This window comes from Bos grunniens, chromosome 1 (assembly GCF_055505025.1).
Source record: "Bos grunniens cultivar Pamir isolate PY7600 chromosome 1, Bosgru_T2T1.0, whole genome shotgun sequence".
Classification (NCBI taxonomy): domain Eukaryota; kingdom Metazoa; phylum Chordata; class Mammalia; order Artiodactyla; family Bovidae; genus Bos; species Bos grunniens.
This window is the reverse complement of record NC_141165.1, coordinates 101,100,892-101,123,457: the sequence shown is the minus strand read 5'-3', so window position 1 is coordinate 101,123,457 and position 22,566 is coordinate 101,100,892. Positions and strand designations below refer to the sequence as shown.

Sequence of the window (22,566 nt, the reverse complement as noted above, 5' to 3'; positions counted from 1 at the left end):
AAGAACATAGAATCTCGGTATGGGCTGTTTTATTATTTCGTCTTCTTTGAGGCAGCAGCTGAGGAATCAGTCTTCCTCAGTCTCTCTCTTTCTCTCACCCTTGCTCTGTATTCCACTCTTCTACTCTGACCTGAAGTGTCCACATGATGGCCTTTGCTGTGCCACATGCACAGAGCTTTGGGTATGAATCACCTCTTTCCCGTTAGCTCTCCTCCACTCCAGCAAATGCATGGGTAGCTATACTTTGAAACTTATCTTCAGGCTTAAGTGTGTCAACACCAGTACCTTAGACTTTAAGCTTCACCTTTTTTGATTGACTTCTATTTTTTTTCTTCCATCTTGCTCTTTAATTTACAGTTAATGAAGAATAGTGGAAAGGGCATGGATTACACTGTCAGACCTGAGCCTGAATGCTGCCTGCATACTTCTATGATTGTACACAAGTTACCCAAACTTATCACACTTCCATTTTCTCCACTGTAAATAGTGATGTTACCTGTGTTAAAATAAGCATGAGCTACAAATTAACTTTTCTCTGCTTTTTTCCAACCTTTCTTCCCTTCCCTTCATGTCTTCTCCACAATAGCTCAAAGCTAGCTCTCTGATCCTTCCCTTTTGTCTTTTAGTCGTTCTACCTTAGTGTTCCTCTCAATCTGGCCTGGACCCCAAGATTCACATTTCAAATCTGTACTCACTAGCTCTCGAGATTTCCTCAAATCTCTGTCATACTAACTTTGATAGTCCTTAGCCCTGGTTAAATCCAAACATCCATTTACTCTGGTTTGTTCAGTGTTAATGGTTCAAATCACATGGCAATAATTTATACTGATTTTTTATTGCAAGTGAGCCTTGATACACTTTGGCCGAAGTAAACTAACACTCCTGCAGGGGAGGAGCCAAGATGGCGGAGGAGTAGGACGGGGAGAACACTTTCTCCCCCACAAATTCAACAAAAGAGCATTTAAACGTCGAGTAAATTCCACAAAACAACTTCTGAATGCTGGCAGAGGACATCAGGCACCCAGAAAAGCAACCCAACTCTTCGAAAGGAGGTAGGAAAAAATATTAAAGACAAAAAAAAAGAGACAAAAGAGGGAGGGACGGAGCTCCATCCCGGGAAGGGAATCTTAAAAAGAGAGAAGTTTCCAAACACCAGGAAACCTTCTCACTGCCGAATCTGTGCCGAGCTTTGGAAGCACAGAGGGCAACATAACAGGGAGAAAAATAAATAAACAATTAAAACTCGCAGATTGCGAGCCCTACGGTAACTCCCCCAGCGGAGAAGCAGCGCAGACGCCTGCATGCGCCATTAGCAAGCGGCGGCTGGGCAGGGAGGCGCGGCGCGGGCTGCATCGCTGAGAGTAAGAATCTGACCTGAATACCCTGAGCGCTATCTGAGCGAAATAATTTGGGCTAGCAAACCAGACTGTGGGATATTTACCACGCGAAAAGCCAGTCCTAACCTAAAACCACCAGGCCCGCGCACGGAACAAAGGACTGAACAGAGATAGCCGGCTGCTGACCTTCCCCCTCCAGTGACAGGCAGCCAGAGCCGGAAGGGGGCAATCGCAGCCCCAGAGAGACATTATCTATAAAACTGTAAGCGGGTTTCTTTGCTAACTAAAACTTCTTGGGGGTCTGGACGGTCAACATCTGCCTGAGAAGGTGCGCCGGTTTTACAACCAGAAAACCAAGTGGCGGGGAGGCGGTAAGTCGCAGCATTGGCGCTTGCCAAACACCTCATCACCTGAGCTGCTCGGACCTGGGAAGAGCACAAAACGCAGGCCCAACTGAGTCTGCGCCTCTGAGGACTACCCGAGTGCCTGAACCTGAGCGGCTTGGACCTGGGAGGTGCATGCAGCCCAGGGCCAGCCTCGGATTGTTCCCGGCGGAACAACCTAGAGTCCGAGCAGTGTGGACAGGGAGGCTACACACGCCGTGAGCGGGGGCAGACCCAGGGTGGCTGAGGCACTGCGAGTCCACGCCAGTGTTATTTGTTTGCAGCATTCCTCCCTCCCTCCCCACAGCGCGACTGAACAAGTAAGCCTAAAAAAAAAAAAAAAGTGTCCTCCACTGTCCCCTTTGTGTCAGGGCGGAAACCAGATACTGAAGAGACTAGCAAACAGAAGAAGATATAACAGAGGGAAACGCCTTGGAAGCTACAGGCAATAGACCAAAACCCTGTGGTTACTACGGACTACATAGGAAGGGGCCTATAGATCTTGAGAAATATAAGTCTGACCAAGGAACTAGCCAAAAATGAACTGAACCCACAACACCACCAAGAATGTCCTAGATATATTTTTAGTATTTTTACGATCATTCTTTCTTTTTTTTTTTTTAATTAAAAAAAAAATTTTTTAAGTCTTCTATTGTTCCTTTAATTTTCACTTTTATAACCTATTACTTTGCAAAAAAAAAAAGACCCTATTTTTTTCTTCTTCAGCAAACTTCATATATATATATTTTATAATTTTTTGACCTTGTTTTTTTTTTTTCTTTTTTTTTTTCTTTTCTTTAACATTGTATTTTTGAAATTCTAAACTCTACTCTAGATTTTTAATTTTCGCTTTTTGGTATTTGTTATCAATTTTGTACCTATAGTTTATTTTTATATAATTTCTGTGACTTCTTTTTTTCTTCTTCTCTGTTTCTTTCTCTTCTTCTTCTATATAACATTGTATATCTGAATAATATCAATTTTGTACCTGTATTTTCTTTATAATTTTTGTGACATTGTTTGTTTTCGTTTGTCTGTTTTCTCTCTTTATTTTTCTTCTTCTTCTTTTTTTTTTTTAACATTGTATTTTTGAAATTCCAAACTCTACTCTAGATTTTTAATTTTTGCTTTTTGGTATTAGTTATCAATTTTGTACCTGTACTTTCTTTACAATTTTCACGACCTTGTTTGTTTTTGTTTGTTCGTTTTTTCTCTCTTTCTTTTCCTTCTTCTTTTCTTTAACATCGTATTTTTGAAATTCCAAACTCTACTCTAGATTTTTAATTCTTGCTTTTATGTATTTGTTACCAATTTTGTATCTTTAAGAACCCAATCTTCAGGACCCATTTTTCACTAGGGAGCAAGAATACTGGCTTGACTGCTCTCTCTCCCTTTAGACTCTCCTTTTTCTCCACCAGGTCGCCTGTGTCTCCTCCCTAACCCCTCTACTCTACCCAACTCTGTGAATTTCTGTGTGTTCCAGACGGTGGAGAACACTTAGGGAACTGATTACTGGCTGGATCTGTCTCCCTCCTTTTCATTCCCCCCTTTTATCCTTCTGGCCACCTCTGTCACCTTCCTCCTTCTTCTCTTCTCTGTATAACTCCATGAACATCTCTGAGTGGTCTAGTTGTGGAGTGCACATAAGGAAGCGACTACTGGCTACCCCACTCTCTCCATTATTGATTCACCTCATCTCATTTGGGTCACCTCTAACTCCCTCCTCCCTCTTCTCTTCTCCATGTAACCCTGTGAACCTCTCTGAGTGACCCGCATCGTAGAGAAACTTTTCATCTTTAATGTAGACGTTTTATCAATGGTGCTGTATAGAAGGAGAAGTTTTGAAACTACTGTAAAAATAAGACCGATAACCGGAAGCAGGAGACTTAAGTCCAAACCCTGACTCCAGGGAACTCCTGACTCCAAGGAACATTAATTGACAGGAGCTCATCAAATGCCTCCATACCGACACTGAAACCAAGCACCACACAAGGGCCAATAAGTTCCAGGGCAAGACATACCAAGCAAATTCTCCAGCAACAAAGGAACACAGCCCTGAGCTTCAAGATACAGGCTGCCCAAGTCACCCCAAAACTATAGACATCTTATAACTCACTACTGGACATTTCATTGCACTCCAGAGAGAAGAAATACAGCCCCATCCACCAGAACACCGACACAAGCTTCCCTAACCAGGAAACCTTGACAAGCCACCTGTACAAACCCACGCACAGTGAGGAAACGCCACAATAAAGAGAACTCCACAAACTGCCAGGATACATAAAGGACACCCCAAACTCAGCAATTTAAACAAGATGAAGAGACAGAGGAATACTCAGCAGATAAAGGAACAGGATAAATGCCCACCAAACCAAACAAAAGAGGAAGAGATAGGGAATCTACCTGATAAAGAATTCCGAATAATGATAGTGAAATTGATCCAAAATCTTGAAACTAAAATGGAATCACAGATAAATAGCCTGGAGACAAGGATTGAGAAGATGCTAGAAAGGTTTAACAAGGAACTAGAAGAAATAAAAAAGAGTCAATATATAATGAATAATGCAATAAATGAAATTAAAAACACTCTGGAGGCAACAAATAGTAGAATAACAGAGGCAGAAGATAGGATTAGTGAATTAGAAGATAGAATGGTAGAAATAAATGAATCAGAGAGAATAAAAGAAAAACGAATTAAAAGAAATGAGGACAATCTCAGAGACCTCCAGGACAATATTAAACGCTACAACATTCGAATAATAGGGGTTCCAGAAGAAGAAGACAAAAAGAAAGACCATGAGAAAATACTTGAGGAGATAATAGTTGAAAACTTCCCTAAAATGGGGAAGGAAATAATCACCCAAGTCCAAGAAACCCAGAGAGTCCCAAACAGGATAAACCCAAGGAGAAACACCCCAAGACACATATTAATCAAATTAACAAAGATCAAACACAAAGAACAAATATTAAAAGCAGCAAGGGAAAAACAACAAATAACACACAAGGGAATTCCCTTAAGGATAACAGCTGATCTTTCAATAGAAACTCTTCAAGCCAGGAGGGAATGGCAAGACATACTTAAAATGATGAAAGAAAATAACCTACAGCCCAGATTATTGTACCCAGCAAGGATCTCATTCAAGTATGAAGGAGAAATCAAAAGCTTTTCAGACAAGCAAAAGCTGAGAGAATTCTGCACCACCAAACCAGCTCTCCAACAAATACTAAAGGATATTCTCTAGACAAGAAACACAAAAACGGTATATAAACTCGAACCCAAAACAATAAAGTAAATGGCAACGGGATCATACTTATCAGTAATTACCTTAAACGTAAATGGATTGAATGCCCCAACCAAAAGACAAAGACTGGCTGAATGGATACAAAAACAAGACCCCTACATATGTTGTCTACAGGAGACCCACCTCAAAACAGGGGACCCATACAGACTGAAAGTGAAGGGCTGGAAAAAGATTTTCCATGCAAATAGGGACCAAAAGAAAGCAGGAGTAGCAATACTCATATCAGATAAAATAGACTTTAAAACAAAGGCTGTGAAAAGAGACAAAGAAGGTCACTACATAATGATCAAAGGATCAATCCAAGAAGAAGATATAACAATTATAAATATATATGCACCCAACACGGGAGCACCACAGTACGTAAGACAAATGCTAACAAGTATGAAAGGAGAAATTAACAATAACACAATAATAGTGGGAGACTTTAATACCCCACTCACACCTATGGATAGATCAACTAAACAGAAAATTAACAAGGAAACACAAACTTTAAACGATACAATAGACCAGTTAGACCTAATTGATATCTATAGGACATTTCATCCCAAAACAATGAATTTCACCTTTTTCTCAAGCGCACATGGAACCTTCTCCAGGATAGATCACATCCTGGGCCATAAAGCTAGCCTTGGTAAATTCAAAAAAATAGAAATCATCCCAAGCATTTTTTCTGACCACAATGCAATAAGATTAGATCTCAATTACAGGAGAAAAACTATTAAAAATTCCAACATATGGAGGCTGAACAACACGCTGCTGAATAACCAACAAATCACAGAAGAAATCAAAAAAGAAATCAAAATTTGCATAGAAACGAATGAAAATGAAAACACAACAACCCAAAACCTGTGGGACACGGTAAAAGCAGTCCTAAGGGGAAAGTTCATAGCAATACAGGCACACCTCAAGAAACAAGAAAAAAGTCAAATAAATAACCTAACTCTACACCTAAAGCAACTAGAAAAGGAAGAAATGAAGAACCCCAGGGTTAGTAGAAGGAAAGAAATCTTAAAAATTAGAGCAGAAATAAATGCAAAAGAAACAAAAGAGACCATAGCAAAAATCAACAAAACCAAAAGCTGGTTCTTTGAAAGGATAAATAAAATTGACAAACCATTAGCCAGACTCATCAAGAAACAAAGGGAGAAAAATCAAATCAACAAAATTAGAAACGAAAATGGAGAGATCACAACAGACAACACAGAAATACAAAGGATCATAAGAGACTACTATCAACAATTATATGCCAATAAAATGGACAACGTGGAAGAAATGGACAAATTCTTAGAAAAGTACAACTTTCCAAAACTGGACCAGGAAGAAATAGAAAATCTTAACAGACCCATCACAAGCATGGAAATTGAAACTGTAATCAAAAATCTTCCAGCAAACAAAAGCCCCGGTCCAGACGGCTTCACAGCTGAATTCTACCAAAAATTTAGAGAAGAGCTGACACCTATCCTGCTCAAACTCTTCCAAAAAATTGCAGAGGAAGGTAAACTTCCAAACTCATTCTATGAGGCCACCATCACCCTAATACCAAAACCTGACAAAGATGCCACAAAAAAAGAAAACTACAGGCCAATATCACTGATGAACATAGATGCAAAAATCCTTAACAAAATTCTAGCAATCAGAATCCAACAACACATTAAAAAGATCATACACCATGATCAAGTGGGCTTTATCCCAGGGATGCAAGGATTCTTCAAAATCTGCAAATCAATCAATGTAATACACCACATTAACAAATTGAAAAATAAAAACCATATGATTATCTCAATAGATGCAGAGAAAGCCTTTGACAAAATTCAACATCCATTTATGATAAAAACTCTCCAGAAAGCAGGAATAGAAGGAACATACCTCAACATAATAAAAGCTGTATATGACAAACCCACAGCAAACATTATCCTCAATGGTGAAAAATTGAAAGCATTTCCTCTAAAGTCAGGAACAAGACAAGGGTGCCCACTTTCACCATTACTATTCAACATAGTTTTGGAAGTTTTGGCCACAGCAATCAGAGCAGAAAAAGAAATAAAAGGAATCCAAATTGGAAAAGAAGAAGTAAAACTCTCACTATTTGCAGATGACATGATCCTCTACATAGAAAACCCTAAAGATTCCACCAGAAAATTACTAGAAATAATCAATGACTATAGTAAAGTTGCAGGATATAAAATCAACACACAGAAATCCCTTGCATTCCTATACACTAATAATGAGAAAACAGAGAGAGAAATTAAGGAAACAATTCCATTCACCATTGCAACCGAAAGAATAAAATACTTAGGAATATATCTACCTAAAGAAACTAAAGACCTATACATAGAAAACTATAAAACACTGGTGAAAGAAATCAAAGAGGACACTAATAGATGGAGAAATATACCATGTTCATGGATTGGAAGAATCAATATAGTGAAAATGAGTATACTACCCAAAGCAATTTATAGATTCAATGCAATCCCTATCAAGCTACCAACAGTATTCTTCACAGAGCTGGAACAAATAATTTCACAATTTGTATGGAAAAACAAAAAACCTCGAATAGCCAAAGCGATCTTGAGAAAGAAGAATGGAACTGGAGGAATCAACCTACCTGACTTCAGGCTCTACTACAAAGCCACAGTTATCAAGACAGTATGGTACTGGCACAAAGACAGATATATAGATCAATGGAATAAAATAGAAAGCCCAGAGATAAATCCACGCACATATGGACACCTTATCTTTGACAAAGGAGGCAAGAATATACAATGGATTAAAGACAATCTCTTTAACAAGTGGTGCTGGGAAATCTGGTCAACCACATGTAAAAGAATGAAACTAGACCACTTTCTAACACCATACACAAAAATAAACTCAAAATGGATTAAAGATCTCAACGTAAGACCAGAAACTATAAAACTCCTAGAGGAGAACATAGGCAAAACACTCTCTGACATACATCACAGCAGGATCCTCTATGACCCACCTCCCAGAATATTGGAAATAAAAGCAAAAATAAACAAATGGGACCTAATTAACCTTAAAAGCTTCTGCACATCAAAGGAAACTATTAGCAAGGTGAAAAGACAGCCTTCAGAATGGGAGAAAATAATAGCAAATGAAGCAACTGACAAACAACTCATCTCAAAAATATACAAGCAACTCCTACAGCTCAACTCCAGAAAAATAAATGACCCAATCAAAAAATGGGCCAAAGAACTAAATAGACATTTCTCCAAAGAAGACATACAGATGGCTAACAAACACATGAAAAGATGCTCAACATCACTCATTATCAGAGAAATGCAAATCAAAACCACTATGAGATACCATTTCACACCAGTCAGAATGGCTGCGATCCAAAAGTCTACAAATAATAAGTGCTGGAGAGGGTGTGGAGAAAAGGGAACCCTCTTACACTGTTGGTGGGAATGCAAACTAGTACAGCCACTATGGAGAACAGTGTGGAGATTCCTTAAAAAACTGGAAATAGAACTGCCTTATGATCCAGCAATCGCACTGCTGGGCATACACACTGAGGAAACCAGAAGGGAAAGAGACACGTGTACCCCAATGTTCATCGCAGCACTGTTTATAATAGCCAGGACATGGAAGCAACCTAGATGTCCATCAGCAGATGAATGGATAAGAAAGCTGTGGTACATATACACAATGGAGTATTACTCAGCCATTAAAAAGAATGCATTTGAATCAGTTCTAATGAGGTGGATGAAACTGGAGCCTATTATACAGAGTGAAGTAAGCCAGAAGGAAAAACAGAAATACAGTATACTAACGCATATATATGGAATTTAGAAAGATGGTAACAATAACCTGGTGTATGAGACAGCAAAAGAGACACTGATGTATAGAACAGTCTTATGGACTCTGTGGGAGAGGGAGAGGGTGGGAAGATTTGGGAGAGTGACATTGAAACATGTAGAATATCATGTAAGAAACGAGTTGCCAGTCCAGGTTCGATGCGCGATACTGGATGCTTGGGGCTGGTGCACTGGGACGACCCACAGGGATGGTGTGGGGAGGGAGGAGGGAGGAGGGTTCAGGATGGGGACACATGTATGCCTGTGGCAGATTCATTTTGATATTTGGCAAAACTAATACAATTATGTAAAGTTTAAAAATAAAATTTAAAAAAAAAATTTAAAAAAATTAAAAAAAAAAAAAACTAACACTCCTTTCCTGAATCATTAGTTGATTTAAAGCAGTTGCTGCTGCTGCTGCTGCTGCTAAGTCGCTTCAGTAGTGTCCGACTCTGTGTGACCCCATAGACAGCAGCCCACCAGGCTCCTCTGTCCCTGGGATTCTCCAGGCAAGAATACTGGAGTGGGTTGCCATTTCCTTCTCCAATGCATTAAAGTGAAAAGTGAAAGTGAAGTCGCTCAGTCGTGTCTGACTCTTAGTGACCACATGGACTGCAGCCCACCAGGCTCCTCTATCCATGGGATTTTCCAGGCAAGAGTGCTGGAGTGGGTTGCCATTGCCTTCTCCATAAAGCAGTTGACATCCAATTATACTGGAAAAGGAGGTAGGAGGCACAGGAAAAATGAGAGTTTTACAGTTTACGAAATGTTCCATAGAAGAACTTTGTGTGTGTGTGTGCACCTAGTCGCTCAGTCATGTCTGACTCTTTGCGACCCCATTGACTGTAGCCTGCCAGGCTCCTCTGTCCATGGGGATTCTCCAGGCAAGAATACTGAAGTGGGTTGCCATGCCCCTCCCCCAGGGGATCTTCCCAACCCAGGGATTGAACCCAGGTCTCCCACATTGCAGGAAGATTCTTTACAGTATGAGCCACCAGGGAAGCCCATAGAAGAACTTTATGTTTTAACAAAAAGATCTATTGACCATACTGATGACACCCAAATTATTTGTTTCCTTACAATTCTTTTCTTCTTTCCTGGGCAGCTCCTTAATTCATTCAGTCCAGTACTTCTTTTCTTTTTTTTTTTTCAGTACTTCTTTTAATCTCTCATTCTTTATAAGCAGCCAACTACACTCCAAACTGCACTCCTTACTTTTAGCCATTCTAATAGGTTTGCAATGGTACCTGTATTAATTTACTAAGGATGCCATAAGAAAGTATCACACACTGGATGGATTAAACAACAGAAGTTTATCTTCTCAGCATCACTGGTGAAATCTACAAAACATTCAAAGGTTTAATATCTATCCTTCTCAAACTTTTCCAAAAATTGAGAATAGAATTACTGCCATTTTATTCTTTTGTATTCCAGTTGTAAAACAAGAGTAACAATAATTATGTCCTTGTTCCTAAGGATTTAGTCAGTGTATTTTCTATAGCTTATGGGATAAAGGCCAGTAAATGATTCATATTTCACAACTCAATTTCTGGTGAGTTTCTGAAATTTAAAGGCCTCTTCCTTTTTGCTTTGAAAAAAAAGTTGAACAGATTTAGCCTTGGCCCTTTTTACCCAAACACTTAGAATAAGAGCTCTGTTGAAATAACTATGATATAGTTATCTATAGTAAGGCCATGACTCAATGATTATGTTCACTGAAACACTAAGAATTAAAACAGAAGCATAATTGCTAACACATCTCAGTGAGAAGCAAATTAAAAATTGCTTGAAGAACTAACAGTGTGTGATCCTGAGAATGAAATGCCTCAAGAAATGTTCTAGCTATTATTAATTTTAGTTTTGGAATAGGACAGACACTCTAGATAGGCAAAAACACTTTCACAGGAAAACAATCTGAAAATAAACAGGGATGTTTGGGGAATTGCTTTATGGCAGAAAGACTGGCTGGCTACCAATTTGATTGATTCTAAACAAATCCAACTTTTTCTGTGTGGGAAGACGAATTCATAGCAACAGATAAAATAATGTCTTCTGTGAATCTCCTTGGCCAGTTATGATCTCAGCTGCTTGCCCCAATAATACCCTCCTTCAAATGACCAGGCCAAATGCCTGGGAAAGTGAGGTGATACAGACAGGCCCTGGTCTTGAACCTGAAGGGAAACCCCACTCCTCAAATCTCCCTGGAACTCCTTGGGAGTTGAAGCTGCTGTCTGTTCAACCACAGACACAGCATTTTCTTTACAGAACAACCTGGATCTTAGCAGAGCTCAGGGGGCCCTTGGTGACCTGGATGAAGCCTACTTACCGTTTCTCCCGCATTATGTGCTCCAGCAGCAATGAACCGCTGCAGTTACTGTACAGGCCACACATCTTCTTTTAGACTTTCAAAGGAGCATCATCTGAGTTTTCTACTTAGCTTAGAAGTCCCTTCCCCTCCCCTTTCACATCACTAGGTAGACAGATTTTCATTCGTCCTTTAAGGTATCCCAAATACCACTTTTTCATATCAACCTCTGCTGCCCCTCACCCTTTTTTTCTTGGATATCTCCATGAGACAGGGTTCAATTAAGACTCTTGAGGCCCAACCAATAAAACAATTATGCAGCCCTCCCTTAAGTATAGTGCAAATAAAACACTACTAAACCTTCAAATAAATAGAAGGAATTTTTCAAAGTTCTGAGTTTTCACAGGTAATCTCAATTATTTTTTAAAAAGTATCATTCCCCCTCATGATAAGTCAAGATCATGTCTTATCTATCTGTGTATTATCCGTTTGAGTGACTAGCACATAGTAGGTGTTTGATCAAGGCTTTTTAAGTAAAATAATGAATCCTTTCACATTTTATTTGTACTTTAATAGCCTTTCTCTCTCTCTTTTCTAAAAAGAGCTATTTTCCAACCTTCACATATTTTTCTTTCTTTATATAATACTATTTAATGAGGGCAATATTTCAATAGTATAAACCTTAAAATGAAAGGACAAAACAACCAAAAATAAAGATTGGATAAAAATGTATCTTTAACTTCTGGCACCCAAAATCTTCTTCGTATTCTATAGTGTTGAAATCAATTCCTGAATGAAATTCTTGGAAGGCAAGTACTTTTTTCAGAATCCTCCCATCCATCATCTTACTATGCCTGAAATTTAATTGTCATCATTATCTTCATTATTACAGCATACTTAAGGGGAAAGTTCCAGAGCAAGGAATTATGTTAGGAAGAAAACAAACCCTGATGGAGGATTGGAAAGGAAACTGAGCACCTTTGAGTTGAATGGAGGACACTGAGGAACCTAGAATGGAGAGGAAGAGGAGGGAGCAGGTGGAGGTGAGGCTTGATCACAGACTCTCTCAACTCATAGTGGAGAATGACACCAGAGTTTTGTTTTTTTTTTTTTTTTAAAGAAATCTAGATTGCTCTGATTCTGCTAATACCTTCAGACTCTACACTTGAGGTCATGTTGCTTCTCCCTGATATGAATCATTGTAATAATAAAAATTAACATCTCTTGAAGTGAAGTGAAAGTTGCTTAGTCATGTCCAACTTTTTGAGATCCCATAGACTATACAGTCCCTAGAATTCTCCTGGCTGGAATGGAGTGGGTAGCCATTCCCTTCTCCAGGGGATCTTCCCAACCCAGGGATAGAATTGGGGTCACCTGCACTGCAGGCAGATTCTTTACCAGCTGAGCCACCAGGGAAGCCCAAGAATATTAAAGTGGGTAGCCTATCCCTTCTCCAGCGGATCTTCCCAACCCAGGAATTGAACCGGGGTCTCCTGCATTGCAGGTGGATTCTTTACCAGCTGAGCTACCAGGGAATCCCAACGTTTCTTGAGGGCTTATTATGTACCAGGCAAGGTTGAAGGCATTTTACAAATACTAGCTTATTTCATTTTCATTAAAAATAATCCTGTGGGATAGAAACCATTAAAGTTTGTGTTTTACAGATGAGGAATCAAGTATAATGATTGTAAATCTAGACAGGATGACTCTAGAGCCCTTAATTTAATCTCTACACAATTACTCTTGTTCTTTTAAGTGGAAACTGGAGAGGGCCTTAGAGGCCGCATAACCCAGCTTCCTCATTGGACAGCCGAGGAGTGAAATCTGGGAAGGTTAGTGATGTACATGAGGCCACTCAGTTAGTGAGGGGAGGAGTTGGATTTGAACCCAGCAGTCTGCAGGATAGCCCTTGTCCACAGCATTGCAGAACCTGAGAACGATGCTTGACCATTAGCACTGTGCGGCCAGGTACAGGAAGACAGGTCAGGGATAAAGACCTCAAGCTGTAAAAAAAAAAAAAAAAAAACTAAAGCTCAAGCCCAAAACGGAGCTCAGATTTCCCCAGCCTCAAACATTCTTTCTAGTACACGTTCTGTCTCTTCTGTATCATCCATTCAAATTCCATCTCAAATCTAACATTTGTGATATTTTTACTCACTCTGAGATCTTTGTGCAACTCTACTCATGAGGGAAACCATGAAAGGATACTACTCAAAGACATGCAGCTACGTAGTGGATTAACTGGGATGTGAACCCAGGTTTATCTGACTCCTGGCCCATGATCCTCATTTCAAATAATCAGAAGCAAAGACAGGTCAAGAAATAATTGCAAGTGAAGAATGGTCTTTTCATCAAATGAAGCTGGTCCACGTGATGGCCACCTGGCAAGTGTATTAGTTATCTATTGACATGTAACAGTATTCCCACAAACTTGCACTTTATTATAGAACACACTTATTTTTTGCTTCTGTTTTTTGGCGATGCCACATGGCATACGGTATTTTGGTTCTCTGACCAGGGATCAAACCTGTATCTCCTTCAGTGGAAGCTTGGATTCTTAACCACTAGACTTCCAGAGAATTCCCAACATACACATTATTTTTAAGTTTCTGTAGATAATAGCTTAAAGTAAAAAAAAAAAAAAAAATGAGCATTTAAAATTCAACATTGTTTAATAAACATTTAAATCACATTAAATAAAAGTCGATGGTTGCCGTTAATGCTGAAAATTTGTCCCTTGATTTATAGGCAAGCCACTGAAACCTAGTTCCCCACAGTCCAACAACAGAACATTGCAGTGCCTTGTTACGCCTGAGGCTGACGGAGTTTTGCCATAGGACTGGGCTGCCAGAAGGGGTGAGCATTGTATTGTTCAGAAAATTGTGTGTGCTTTCCTTAAACAACAAGAGCTGTACCTGAAGATGGGCTTTGCCCGCAGAAAGAGGGTCAGACATACCACTGACCACAGCAGCTCAGTGCATGAGAAACTGAGAGGAGCAGAGCTGAGCATAAACCACTAGTGCACACTGACCAATTTTCAACAGGAAGTAAAAAGCTTGTGCAGCTTGTTGGCCTGCGCTATCAAAGTAGCTGAGGTTGCTGAGTGGTTCAGAAAATTTTCCCAGCATCTGCTTCTTACAGCCAAAATATATAGGAGTTAAAATTTTCTTCCCATGTCTTCAGTGTCAGGACTATAAGATATATCTCGGGGTTTAAAATCTCTTCAATAGAAAATTATAATTATAATCATTTTTTAAATGTGCAACTTTTATATAGCAGCAATAGAAATATACTTACATGGATGGGGAGCCTGGTGGGCTGCCATCTATGGGTCTATGGGTCTATGGGAGATGACTGAAGCGACTTAGCAGCAGCAGCATAGGATATGGTAAGTTAGCTGAAACTGAAGTTTGCATATTCCACTTATATAAGATAGGAGAGCTCCATGAGCATGAGTGGAAGAACTTACAGAACACTGCACTCAAAAGCAGATGAGTTTCAGACTGACATAAATACATGACCATATATAAAATAGGTAGCCAGTGAGAACCTGCTGTATAGCATAGGGAGCTCAGCTCAGTGCTCTGTGGTGACCCAGATGGTAGGGTGGGGAAGGGTGAGAGGGAGATCCAAAAGGGAAGGGGATATGTGTATACATATAGCTGATTCACTTCGTTGTACAGCAGAAACTAACAACATTGTAAAGCAGCTATACCCAGATAGATTTTTATAAAAAGCAGATGAGCTGTATGATTGATAAGCAAGTACTGACAGCAGCAAGTATTCCTTGAGATTTTCTATTGCGCAGGCACTAGACTCGTTTCTCTGATAAGGAGAAGGATGACCAAAATGCATTCTCTAATTCTCAAGGAATTAATGGCTTGGAAGAGGAGTTGAGACATATATACATCTAACCTTAGAATCAATCCATGATGCAATTTTTCTCTTCCCAATAAAGAACTTAGTATTACGCAGTACTAAGGGAGTTCAAGAGAGGAAGAAATAAGCCCAATGGGTATAAACTAACATTTGAACTAGGTCTAGAAATGGGGTAGAATTCTGGTAGATCAAATAGGGCATGAGCTTTTCATGAATAGAAAGCAGTTTGGGGATTTTCTAAATAGGTGATTACACTGTCTATAAAGCAAGATGTTTTTCCCCTTTCTTTTTCATCTTTTATTTCTTATTCTTGAATTTTACACTGAATAAAGCCTCCAAAACAGTGTTGGATGGAAGTGGTAAAACATATTTCATTTTATTCGGCCCTTAAAGGGAAAGCATTTAGTCTTTTACCTGTTAAGTATGATGTTACCTGTCGCTTTTTTCCACATGCCTTGTATCAGATTGAGGAAGTTCCTTTCTATTTCTAGTTTGCTGAGAGTTTGTGTTTAAATCAGGAATGGAGTATTACGTTGTCAGGTGCTTTTTCTCTGTCTATTCAAAGTGGCATATAGATTTCCTTTTTCAGTCTGTTAACATGGTGAATTACATTGGTTAAATTTTGAATTGACTTTTTTTGTATTCCTAGAATAAATTCCATTTATGATGTATTATACTTTTATATATTGGTGGACTCAAATTGCTAAAATTACACTAAGATTATAATATCAGTGTGGATGAAAAATACTTGTCTTTTTTGTAGTGTCTTTGTCTGGTTTGGGTATCAGGATAATATTGGCCTTACAAAAAATTCATTGGGGATTATTCCTTCCTCTTTGATTTTCTGGAAGAATATGTTATAGGATTTAGTATTATTTTTTTTTTCTTTAAGCATTTAGTAAAATTCATCAATAAGTCATCTAAACCTAGAGTTCAATTTTCTTTGTAATAGTATTTTTGATTGCAAATTCAATTGTTTTAGGTTTGTTGCAGGAAGGTTGACTTCTGTTTTTGAGGCTTCTTTTTAAGCTTTGTTAGGTGGAACCTGGGAAACACTTAGTATAGGGCTCACCTTGCCCCTTCTCTGAGGTAATACCTTCTCCCCAGTTCCCTGCAAATTATGAGTTTTTCCACTCGGGCTAATGGGAAAACGAATTATACTGTCTTATGTGTGCCCTAGGAATTATGTATTTTATCCTTTTGGTTGAGTTTTTCCTGATTCTTGGGTAGTTTCCTCACACATGTGAGCTGCTCAGCAATCAGGACCCTTGGCCTGTCTTCAGAGTCCTTTCTCTATGTAGATCTCTCTTATCTGGTGCTTAGATTTGTTGCCTCTAGACATCCTGACTTCCTCAGGTCCACCTCCACCTCCTCCCCTCAGTGGATTCGCTGGGATCTGCTAGGCTTCACCCTCCTTATGATTCAGTCCAAAACTCTCTCTAGAAAGTAAGCTAGGGAAAGCCTGTGACTCACTTATTTTCTCCTCCCTTCTGTCAGTGATCACTGTTCTATGCCACCTGAAATCGAATTTCTGAAAGCTGATTACAATGTGTATTTTGCCCAGATTTTTAGTTGTTTTGGGTGAGAGGGTAAGTCCAGCTCTCGTTACTTTATCCAATCTAGAATGGAAGTTTCAGTGTTTTTTCTACTCCTAAATGTCATTTCTAAGACATTAAAAAAAATTGAGGTATAGTTGACATGTGACATTATATTCAGATATGATGAAAAATGATTTTTATATGTATTTATGAAATTAAAAGATGCTTGCTTCTTGGAAGGAAAGCCATGACAAACATAGACATCGTATTAAAAAGCAGAGACATCACTTTGCCGACAAGCATCTATATAGTCAAAACTATCGTTTTTCTAGTGATGTACGAATATGAGAGTTGGGCCATAAAGAAGGCTGAGCACCAAAGCATTGATGCTTTTGAACTGTGGTGTTAGAGAAGACTCTTGAGAGTCCTTTGGATAGCAAAGAGATCAAGCCAGCCCATCCTAAAGGAAATCAACCCTGAATACTCATTGGAAGGACTGATGCTGAAGCTGAAGCTCCAATATTTTGGCCACCTGATGCAAAGTGCCAACACATTGGAAAAGATCCTAAGACCAGGAAAGATTGAAGGCAAAAGGATAAAAGGGCAGCAGAGGATGAGATGGTTATACAGCATTACCAACTCAATGCATATTAATCTGAACAAAAACTCCTGGAGATACTAAAGGACAAGGAAGCCTGGCATGCTGCAGACCATGAGGTTGCCGAGAATCGGACATGACAATGACTGAACAACAACAATGTGTATTTATTGTGAAATGATCACCACAATAAATCTAGTTAACATCTATCACCATACATAGTTATAAATTTTTTCTTGTGATAAGCACTTTTAAGATCAATTTACTCTCAGAAACTTTGAAGTATACAATGCAGTATTGTTAACTATAATCACCATGTTTTACATTACATTTCCATCACTCGTTCCAAGGCTTATGAACACATTTTTGTAAATACCTGACTGTGACATGATTTTGAGACTAATATGAATTCTGCACTTCTAAATCAAGTTACCTAATATTCCCAGTCTAAATCATCTTGTCTCCTTATAAAGATATGATTGAGCCAGATCAGTGATGTTAAACTTTTTAGCCCCTTCAGCAGAGGAAGTGAAATTACAGAGATTCTCTGGGAGTGATTCTCAAAAAGTGGGGAGGAGATGAGTGGGTATTCCATTATCTTTAGGGGATGCATGAAGGAGATTGTATACCTTGGAGAACGTGTCTTTTGTGGGATGTACCATTCTCTCAACTGACACTTTCTGGAGTAGATGATTCAGTTCTAGGAACACCTATTCAGCAACTTGAATGTATGTGGAGCTATGTTTAGGTCTGTGAGAAAAGTAAGTATTAGTAGGACCAGTTTCATATCCCTAAGTAGTATAGAATACATGTGATAACATAAAGCTCTATTTCTAAAAATTGTCTAATAAGTATATATCAGTTGGGATTCCATGCAATTTGTGTTAAAAATACTAGAACAGATTGCATTAATAAAGTTTCTTTCTGGATACAAGATTTTAAAAAGCACAGAAATCCGAGGAGTGCATAATATGTCACTTTGCATTGCCAGCTAAAATCTGGAAGGCTTCTTTAGGTCTCTGGGAACAGAGAGACAATTTAATCCATGGAAAATAATCATAGTTTTTCTGTATTTTTATATTTTATAATCATTTTCAAGATACTTCTAAATCATAAAGTATTTTAAATATATTAAAACAATCTTTATACCTGTTTGGTGGAAAATCACAGTTAATGATATTCATTGATAATTTATTGACTCAAACACAGAACTAATTTGTCTATATTATGCCTGTGTTCAGTCAGTCAGTCAGTTCAGTCACTCAGTCGTGTCTGGCTCTGTGAGACACCATTGACTACAGCACACCAGGCCTCCTTGTCCATCACCAACTGCCAGAGTTTACTCAAACTCATGTTCATTGAATCGATGATGACATCAACCATCCTCTGCTGTCCCCTGCTGCTTCCACCTTCAATCTTTTCCAGCATCGTGGTCTTTTCAAACGAGTCAGTTCCTCACATCAGGTGGCCAAAGTATTGGAGTTTCAGCTTCAGCATCAGTCCTTCTAATGAATATTCACTGATTTCCTTTAGGATGGATTGGTTGGATCTCCCTGCTGTCCAAGGGACTCTCGAGAGTCGTCTCCAATACCACAGTTCAAAAGCATCGATTCTTTGGCACTCAGCTTTCTTTAGTGCAACTCTCACATCCATACATGACTACTGGAAAAACCATAGCTTTGACGAGACAGACCTTTGCTGACAAAGTAATGTCTCTGCTTTTTAATGTGCAGTCTAGATTGGTCATGACTTTCCTTCCAAGGAGCAAACGTCTTTTAATTTCATGGCTGCAGTCACCATCTGCAGTGATTTTGGAGCCCAGAAAAATAAAGTCAGCCACTGTTTCCACTGTTTCCCCATCTATTTCCCATGAAGTGATGGGACCAGACGCCATGATCTTAGTTTTCTGAATGTTGAGTTTAAAGCCAACTTTTTAGCTCTCCTCTTTCACTTTTATCAAGAGGCGCTTTAGTTCTTCTTCACTTTCTGCCATAAGGCTGGTATCATCTGCATATCTGAGGTTATTGATATTTCTACTGGCACTCTTGACTCCAGCTTATGCTTCATCCAGCCCAGCATTCCTCATGATACACTCTGCATATAAGTTAAATAAGCAGGGTGGCAATATACAGCCTTGACTTACTCCTTTCCTGATTTGGAACCAGTCTGTTGTTCCACATCCAGTTCTAACTGTTGCTTCTTGACCTGCATACAGATTTCTCAGGAGGCAAGTTAGGTGGTCTTGTATTCCATCTCTTGAAGAATTTTCCAGAGTTTATTGTAATCCACACAGTCAAAGGCTTTGGCATAGTCAATAAAGCAGAAATAGATGTTTTTCTGGAATTCTCATGCTTTTTCAATGATCCAACAGATGTTTGCAATTTGACTTTGGCTCCTCTGCCTTTTCTAAATCCATCTTGAACATCTGGAAGTTCATGGTTCACGAACTGTTGAAGGCTGGCTTGGAAAATTTTAAGCATTACTTTACTAGCATGTGAGATGAGTGCAATTGTGCGGTAGTTTGAGCATTCTTTGGCATTGCCTTTCTTTGGGATTGGAATGAAAACTGACCTTTTCCAGTCCTGTGGCCACTGCTGAATTTTCCAAATTTGCTGGCATACTGAGTGCAACCCTTTCACAGCATCACCTTTTAGGATTTGAATAGCTCACATGGAATTCCATCACGTCCACTAGTTTTATTCGTAGTGATGCTTCTTAAGGCCCCCTTGACTTGACATTTCAGGATGTCTGGCTTTAGGTGTGTGATCACACCATCATGATTATCTGGGTCTTAAAGATCTTTTTTGTATAGTTCTTCTGTGTATTCTTGCCACCTCTTTAATATCTTCTGCTTCTGTTAGGTCCATACCATTTCTGTCCTTTATTGTGCCCATCTTTGCATGAAAAGTTCTCTTGGTATCTCTAGTTTTCTTGATGAGATCTCTAGTCTTTCCTGTTCTATTGTTTTCCTCTATTTCTTTGCATTGATCCCTGAGGAAGCCTTTCTTATCTCTCTTTGCTATTCTTTGGAACTCTGCATTCAAATGGGTATATCTTTCTTTTTCTCCTTTGCCTTTCACTTCTCTTCTTTTCATATCTATTTGTAAGTCCTCTTCAGACAACCTGTTTGCCTTTTTGCATTTCTTTTTCATGGAGATGGTCTGATCACTGCCTCCTGTACAATGTCATGAACCTCCATCCATAGTTCTTCAGGCACTCTGTCTATCAGATCTAATCCCTTGAATCTATTTATCATTTCCACTGTATAATTGTAAGGAATTTTATTTGGGTCATACCTGAATGGTCTAGTGTTTTTCCCTACTTTCTTCAATTTAAGTCTGAATTTGGCAATAAAGAGTTCATGATCTGAGCCACAGTCAGCTCCTAGTCTTGTTTTTGCTGACTGTAGAGAGCTTCTCCATCTTTGGCTGCAAAAACTATAATCAGTCTGATTTTGGTATTGATCATCTGGTGACAGCTATAATACCTGTGTTATGTCTGTAATATTACAGGTAGATATTAACACCATTTTCCCCAGTGAACTATACAGAATAATTCAGTGATTTTCCCACTTAGTAGACTTTTTTATCTTACCTACACACATCTAATACAATTAATGCATTTATGGATTAGCCATCTTAGACTGTGAGACAGTTGTTCCAGAAACCCCACTAATCACTAATGACTGTAGATCCTTTCTGAAAAATCATTTTCAATGTGTAGACCCAGGGGCTCCTAATCTAGTTAAAAGATTTCCAAGTGGGATATTTAGTGATTCAGCCAGTCTGTTTACATGGATTGCAATCTAGCTGAGTGGCACTGAAACTTAAATCATACGTGCGTAAAGAGAGACTTGTGGATTTATTCACATTTTCTGGTTATGAATCAGAAGAATTGTTGCAGTGTAAGCTGGCAACAAACCAGCTTTGCAGTCTTACCCAAACTTTATTTTGCCTTGCTTTACTATACTACTACATAGTTTGTACTGTATCCTGATACCTGTTTCATATTTTTCAGTTTTTCTTCATAAACATGATGTCTTACCTGATATAAGAGGAGAGTTTAGCTCCTCAGGAAAGCTAAGGCTAATTTTGTGCTGTGACCATGCGTCAAATACAGCTATAAAACCTGGTACATGTTCTCTCCTACAGGCAAAAGATGAAGATTTCCTATCCTCAGCGTGCATTTGAATTACTCAAAGAAGTTGTCAAGTGCAAATTTTCCATCCATGTTTCAAAAGACTCTGATTCAATAGGTGTGGGATGAGGTTCCTAAACTTGTATTTTTAAGAAACTTCAAACGATCCTCTGGAGAAGGGAAAGGCTACCCACTCCAGTGTTCTGGCCTGGAGAATTCCAGACATGACTTTCACTTTCACTTTTTCACTTTCAAATGATGCTAATGAAGGTCTGTGAAGGACTATGGACCATTTTTAAAGAGAGACTGGAATAAATATTTGTTTTCCAAACTCTCCTCACTGCTCTGTACTACCTTTGTTTAAAATCCAGATGTTTTCTTTTTATAAAACAAAACCAAAACAGACACTAGTATTCACTCTTTGATATTTTAATTCATAAAGAGGCTTCTTTCTCCTTTTCTGTGCATTATGCATTCCCTCTCCACTGGTCTATTAGATTTAAAATTTATGACACTGCTGTATTATGCAGAACAAACAGAATAGACCAATAGATGCTCTTTTAAAAAAAATAAGGAAAAGTTAAACTTTCTTGTTAATGCTTAATGCTATGGTAAATACATCTCCTCTATTTTTCTGGATTTAATGTAATCAGTCCCTGCTAGAGAAGTATTTCTGGCCCTTCCCATAACTCCCAAGTCAGTCCTCCTAACGAGGCAGTAAAGTACCTGCCTAATAGGTGACTTGGGATAATGTGTCTCAGTTAGAGGATGATACTATATGAAAATGCATATGGGGAATTCGCTTGTGGTCCAGTGGTTAGCACACTTCCGCTGCAGGGGGCATGAAGTCAACCCCTGTTCAGTGAACTAAGACCCCACATGCTACATGGTGCGGCCAAAAAACACCCATATGTAATTTGGAGTTGTTCCCCGCTCCTTGCTCATTCCCAGTGTGAAGCAGACATTTGGGTAAATGCAGCCGGTGTGTAGATTCACTTTTCTCTTGGATGCCAGGACTGGCCTAGGAACTGGAGAAGAAAAAGTGCTTGCGAGTCCAGGTGGTCCTCATACTTAGCCATATTCTCCTAATAACTTTATAAGCAATGAAGGTAATGTATTTTTTAAATCCACCTATCTGTCTCCTGTTTCATTTTCAATATTTTTGAACTCGGATGGGGAAAAGGGACTATTGTTTATAGATCCTTATCTCTTAGGCCCTGTGCTTGGCCAACTGAAGCTATATTTTGCATGTTCCTCTTTATCTTTTCTATA

The 22,566-nt window shown here is 38.9% G+C and overlaps 1 long non-coding RNA gene across 1 annotated transcript; it reads left to right on the top strand.

Moving 5' to 3' along the window:
• Positions 1-847: 847 nt before the first annotated feature.
• LOC147380023 (uncharacterized) lies at positions 848-21,630 on the top strand. Its single transcript, XR_015166013.1, has 4 exons — positions 848-1,052; positions 12,035-12,185; positions 13,891-13,998; positions 21,309-21,630. It is a non-coding gene; the product is annotated as an uncharacterized LOC147380023 (long non-coding RNA).
• Positions 21,631-22,566: the final 936 nt, after the last annotated feature.